This window comes from Palaemon carinicauda, chromosome 4 (genome assembly GCF_036898095.1).
Source record: "Palaemon carinicauda isolate YSFRI2023 chromosome 4, ASM3689809v2, whole genome shotgun sequence".
In the NCBI taxonomy this organism is placed as follows: Eukaryota; Metazoa; Arthropoda; class Malacostraca; order Decapoda; family Palaemonidae; genus Palaemon; species Palaemon carinicauda.
In genome coordinates, this window is record NC_090728.1 from 193,967,575 (window position 1) to 193,974,290 (window position 6,716).

The 6,716-nt window shown below is 39.8% G+C and overlaps 1 long non-coding RNA gene across 1 annotated transcript in view; it reads right to left on the bottom strand.

Annotated features, from left to right (window-relative positions):
* LOC137639243 (uncharacterized) overlaps window positions 1-4,055 on the bottom strand; it is a 72,027-nt gene extending 67,972 nt beyond the window's left edge. The window contains exon 1 of the long non-coding RNA XR_011044269.1: window positions 3,768-4,055. This is a non-coding gene — a long non-coding RNA (uncharacterized lncRNA). The remainder of the gene's footprint in view (window positions 1-3,767) is intronic.
* Between the last annotated feature and the right edge of the window lie 2,661 nt (window positions 4,056-6,716).

The window sequence follows — 6,716 nt, forward strand, 5'->3', positions numbered from 1 at the left end:
CGAAAACTCAGATGGAGGAGAGCGGGGAATAGCAGAGACGAAGTGGTCTGGGTAAATCTCCCTGAGTAGAGCCAAGACCTTTCGAAAATCGATCGACAATGGAGAAAGCTTAGACTCTTCCACGTCTGATGAGGGATCAAGGTGTGCCTCCTCATCATCCGACACCTCATCAGCAGAGGGTAGCGAAGCGATCGGACCAGAATGCTGAACCGCAGAGTCAGAACGGGTAGGAACAATAACAGAGGTTTCCTCTTCCTGTAACTGTTGAGGGAAAACCTGAGGCTCAGACTGCAAAGGCTGAACAACAGACGAAGCAGAAGGCAGGCGCATGGGTGAAGGAGGTTGACTCCTAGCAAGAGTTGAACCCAAGGATTGCACAAGCTGAGCGGAGGACGGAGGCGGAGTAGTCCGTTCCTGTTCCTGTGAGATGAGTGGAGCATGAAGAGGTTGAGGCTGCGCAGAACAAGGTAAAGTTCTCGCAAGCTGAGGCTCCTGAGGCGCAAGTCCAGGGTGTAGAGGAGCTTGCCTTGAGGAGGGTTGAGCTCGGTGCAGCGATGGTTGAGCAGACAGACTCACGGAGGGGAGAGGTTGTTGTACCCCAACCGAGAGTTGCACCACTGGTGGAGCAGCAAGGGGAGGAGGAGGAAGAGTGGAATAACTCTCCTGATCCCAAAGCAAGGGTAGCCTAAAAGAAGGCTGAGGCTGAACAACACTGGGAACAGCGAACTCCGAAAGTGGCTCAACATCGTACGCCTGGCAGATGGTGCTGCGACCAGGCGGAGCAGGTGCAGGCTGGGCGAGCACAGGCGGAGCGAGAACAGGCGGGGGGAGTGTAGGCGGAGGAGGAGGTGCAACACTCTCAGCCCGACACTCACACATCAAGTCCGAAAGCTGAGCTTGCATGGACTGAAGCAGGGTCCACTTGGGGTCGGCAGAAACGATAACAGACTGAGGTAAAGTCACAGTCGGGCTCTGTTTTGGCAGAACCTTACTCCTCTTGGGCGGAGTACAGTCGACAGATGACTGAGGCGAGTCAGAGCTGAGCCAATGACTGCAACCTGGCTGAGCACTCGCGGACTGAACTCTACGTTTAAGCGGTCTCGAGACCTGAGACTAACGTTTCTTCCCTGCTAGTTGATCAGCGGACGAGAAGACGGGCTCAATCGTCTGCAGGTGGGAGTGACGGTCTAAGGAAGACACGCCCGCAACCACCGAGGATAGTTCTGTGCGCCTAACAAGGCCTGTCGAACCCTTAAGCCCTTCGACATTGCTTCTCCCCTGGGCATGGGAGCTTGCAAGAGGTCCCGGACTGGGAGGACGACTGGCTCGCACAGAAAAATCCTCACGCACCACACTGGCACCACTAGCACTTGGCACTGCACCGACACTAGCACTCGTCACAGCACTGGCACTATTTCCACCCACTGCACTCTTGACCTTCAGTTCTTTAACCTCGGCCATCAGAGACTTATGGTCACTTACCACTGATTCTACTTTATCTCCTAAAGCCTGAATAGCACGCAAAACAATTGACATATCAGGCGGAGGGCACACAGTAGGTTCGGGGGTAGCCACTACAGGGGTAGGAAAAGGTAGGGGATCATGAGGTGAGGAAAACATAGAAGAGTGAGAAGAACTTCTCCTAACTCTACCTCTCTCTAACTTAGATGAATATTTTAAAAGACGGACAAATTCCAATTCCGAAAGTCCGGCGCATTCCTCACATCGATTTTCTAATAGACAGGGCCTGTCCCTACAGTCAGAACAAGCGGTGTGAGGATCTACCGAGGCCTTCGGAATACGCCTATTGCAAGACCTACATCGTCTATGGGAGGGGGCTTGCGAAACGTCAGACATCTTGTTTCAAAGAGTTAGCCAAAGGGTGATCCAAAAACAAGCAAAAATCATTAACCGTTAATCAGTATTATATAAAAGCTATCTAGCTAATATAAAAAGGATTCCAGTAAAGCGACAGCCGTAAATCTGAGAGAATACTTCACCAAATATCTGTGAATAAACTCGAAGACCATAAGCGTATCCCAGAACGTCTAGCCGGAAGCACGACAGAAGAATAATTGAGGAGGTGTCAACAACAAATGATTGAGTACCTGGCCACAGGTGGCGCTGGTAAGTACACCCCCTTCTAGTATTGTGATAGCTGGCGTATCCCTCCATAGAATTCTGTCGGGCAACGGAGTTGACAGCTACATGATTATCGGGTAAGTTTAATATTGAAAATTCATTACTTCATGATTAAAACTGTGGCCAGGAAGCTGTTTACAAACAAACACAAAAACAGGGGCAAAAACATAAACTCCTTCTAACTTCGTTGGTGGAGGTAACAATAGACTGATAGTCTTGTTGACACCAAACTGCAGCTTTTACTTTTAACCATTTTTTATTTCATGGCCCTTCGGGTAAAAATTTTCTTTTGCAATTTATTGTCAAAGCTTTAAAATGTCAATAATGAATAAAATAAATAAGTAATAAAAAATAAATTATTAATAGAAAAATTTTATAATAGAAATGTAAATTTCTTTTATTAAACCTGTGCTACTTATAAACAGTAACATCCTATGGTAAGCAAAGAACAACACTCATGAAGAAGCTACCAGCTGTACACATATCTTATTATTTGCATTATATGAAGGTAACACTTATAATGGAAGCCCCCTAGCTGTGCACGCAACACTGTTATTCACACGAAATCAAGAGAATAACATGCAATAACCATTTGAATAGAGTACATAACCTACTATAAACATGTGCAAACACACGATAATACCGTGCATATAGCCGAAACCTATAATAAAAGGTGCAGTATGGGGTATAATGAAGTTAACAGTAATTTGATATACATATGCATGATAAACCAACAAACTCTTATTTTAAATTATAATCAATAATGATACATTATAATAATAAAAAGAAATTTCGATCAAATTTAACAGGGTGTATGTATGATAGCGGTCACCTGTATGTATCATTATGTCTAACTTAGAATACGGCAGTGTAAGGGGAGTCGCAGTTATTATGTCTAACTTAAAATACAGCAGTGTAAGGGGAGTCGCAGCCCCCCCCCCCCCCCCCCCCGTTAGGTAGGTAGGTAAGGACACTTATTGTAGGTTAGGTTAGGGGGGAAAGTTTAGATTAGTTGTTGATGTCCAATGATATATCATGATAATATTAATGAAAGTTGAATCACATTTAACTTACTCAAACAGATATTACCTCACCTAACTAACGTCAGAGTGGGGTAGCTAACATACCAATTCAATTCCCAGGGTAATATAATACACATAAGCATGTTATTATCAGCAAGGGAGCCTTTGTATATCAGAGGCCAGTTCCTCATGCATTGATTAAAACTCCCATCAACTAACCTAAATTTTCCCCCCTAACCTAACCTACAAGCCGTGTCCTTACCTACATACTCAACGGGAGGGATGACGCCCCCTGCGACCCCCCTTTATAAAGCCGTATTCTAAGTTAGCCATAATAATACATACAAGTGGCCGCTATCATACATACACCCCCCAGCAAGCTTTCATAATAGATTATAATCAATAATGATACATTATGATATAATGAAATTTCAATCACATTTAACTAACTCAAATAGATATTACATAATCTAACCTACATCAGGGCCAACGTACCAATTTGATCCACCAGGTACCTTTACTAAGGCTAGTTAGGGGGTATGTCCACCGTCCTACAAACTACCCAATACCAGCCCTTACCCGACTCTGAGGCCTTTTACTCACCTCAATCAATTTTTCATAGTGCAGACTTCATTGGCCCATAAATTTTCAAATGTTCTATTATATCGACATTTCCGAATCGCCCTGGTGGTGGAACGTTTCATGAAGAAACTGAAGATATCCACAAACCACTGTATTATCGTAATTCGTTTTCATTATGATGTCTAGTACTTCTTGTCACTACCAGTTTGGTACAAATGACCTTAAGGTTTACAATCAGAGAGTTGTTGTTAATGCAGTATCTCAGGACGAGGGTCACGATCAGATGAAACGTTCAACAAGAAAACGTCACAAAACGTGTATGTGCAATGTTATTGTTTACATTCACGTACGCCATTGGCGGCAAAGTTGCGAACTAACGTTCCTCGCTGCCGCTAAATTTGAAACTTCAAATACAATGTTGAATGTTTTAACTTTTTTTCAGCTTATATATACTAACCGTGGTATTTTTTTAATTAATGTGAGTGGATATGAATCCGTGTTACATAAATATATATGGATTGACGACAAGCTAAGAAAATCGGGGGTTATAGACTGGCATAAAAAGAACATAGGCAGACGGGAGTTGAAGGACATGTATGAGGCCTTTGTCCTGCAATGAAATGTCAACGGCTAATGATATATATATATATATATATATATATATATATATATATATATATATATATATATATATATATATATATATATATACATATATATATATATACATACATATATATATATATATATATATATATATATATATATATATATATATATATATATATATATATATATATATATATATATACATGTATATATGTATATATATACATACTGTAATTTGTCAATGAAGGACCAAGTTGTGAACACAGTGAAAGTGTGTAACTATTACCTGAGAAACATAGCATTTATTAGAAAATATTTAACAGAGGGCAGTACAAAAATTTTAGTGATGAGTCATGTAATATCAAGGCTTGATTATTGCAATTCTCTGTACTACAAATTGCCCAATACACTACTAAGAAAGCTTCAAAATGTGCAAAACCGGGCGGCTAGACTGATAAAAGGCATTCAATTTCGGGAGAGAATAACTCCTGCACTGATCGATCTACATTGGTTACCTGTTAGGGCTAGAATTGAATTTAAAATTTGCTTGTTGACTCACAAAGCACTTACAAGTGATAAGCCTAAATATCTTCGTGATTGCTTGGTCCCCTACCCTGAAGCTACCAGCGCCGCTGTAAGAGTTAGACATGCCGATGACCCACATAGACTATTCGAAATTAGTGTGAATCATGCAATAGGAGGAAGAACGTTCAGTTATGCGGCACCGAGACTCTTTAACGACCTTCCACTCGATGTCAAGAATAGCAATAACGTGGCAGCTTTCAAGAAAAACCTGAAGACTTATCTTTTTAGAAAGTGTTAAAATAGTGACCTGAAAACTATTAAGCCTGAATACAAATGCTAGCGAAATAACTGATAACGATACAGAGCAAAATATTAACTGGAAAGAAATTATTTTTTCACACACCAAGGCCCGCCTGAACAGACCTTTAGTGTTTGATGGAGGGCGAGAAATAAACCCGTAAAAGTAAAAGTAAGTAAGTACATATATATGTATATATATGTGTGTGTGTGTGAAGAACTGAGCCGGGATAATTTTAATTGATATTATACATTTTGGACTACAACAAGAATACCAAATAATGATATAAAAAGCAACAGGAATTGTCTTTTCTATGGTATGGTTCCCGGTGTATAGTTCACCCTTTCGTTTTGTGTCTCGTCTGGTTTCTTAATAATAATAATAATAATAATAATAATAATAATAATAATAAAGGACACCTGAATCCTTAAGGAAGTAATTAGGGTCACAATAGCTTCTGATAGCTTATGATTATGCTGAATCCTACACGAATGCAAGCTTAGACCTATTATGTCAAGAGACGAATGGACTTGTAAATCACATGCTAACTTAATGAGTCTTTTTTACCTCTGCCAACGAAGTTGGAGGGTGGTTATGCTCTACCCCCTGTTTGTGTGTGTGTGTGTGTGTGTGTGTGTGTGTGTGTGTGTGTGTGTGTGTGTGTGTTTGTTTGGGAACAGCTTCCCGGACACAATTTTAATCGTAGAGTAATGAAATTTGCAGGGATTAACTGTTACGTAAAAATACTGGAAATGATTAAAGTTTGGAAGGTCAAAGGTCAAGGTCACGGCCAAGCAAAATGTCCAATTCACGTAATCAGTCATAAGTTTGGACATCGTTGTCACAGAGACGTGAAACTTGGTTCAAATTTGAGAGTATGAAAATCCATACCAATCAATACATGATAAAGTCAAGGTCAAGGTCGAGACATAAGCTGCCGCGGCGGAGGTCTGCGCTCTACTGAATGCACTAAGATACTAAACATTTAGGTAGGCCTACCCTATAAAGAATTAAGAAATTTTGAGATCATGAAGAAATCTTTTAATCTATCATACTTTTTTTCTAAACCAGCTATGTCGTGGGTGAGTCAGTATTTAATTCATGCAATCATATATTTATGGAAACACTGTAAGTTCAATGGAAAGATATCAAAAGTAATAACATTAATGTTTTATTCAAAAGTTCCTATTCAAACATTCTGACATTCTCGTTTGAGGTAAGATTTTATCAACAGCTGTAGCAATAATTGTAAATTAAAATGGACTACATTTTTAAAGTAGTTAGACATATTGTTTGGATATTTTGTTCGTTTCTATATATGTTTTCATGTTTGCAAGTATTATATTGAAATATTGCAGATCACAGTAAATTCTCAAACTAAAAATTATAATATTGCATTCTATCTTATGTAATGTTTTTTAGATTGAATATATGATATTCATTATAAATTTTGTATTAACATTTAGATCTTTTTAGACATTTTCGTTTTCTCAATGGATGTTCATTGGAGCCGATTTTCACGATGTCATTTGACGTAA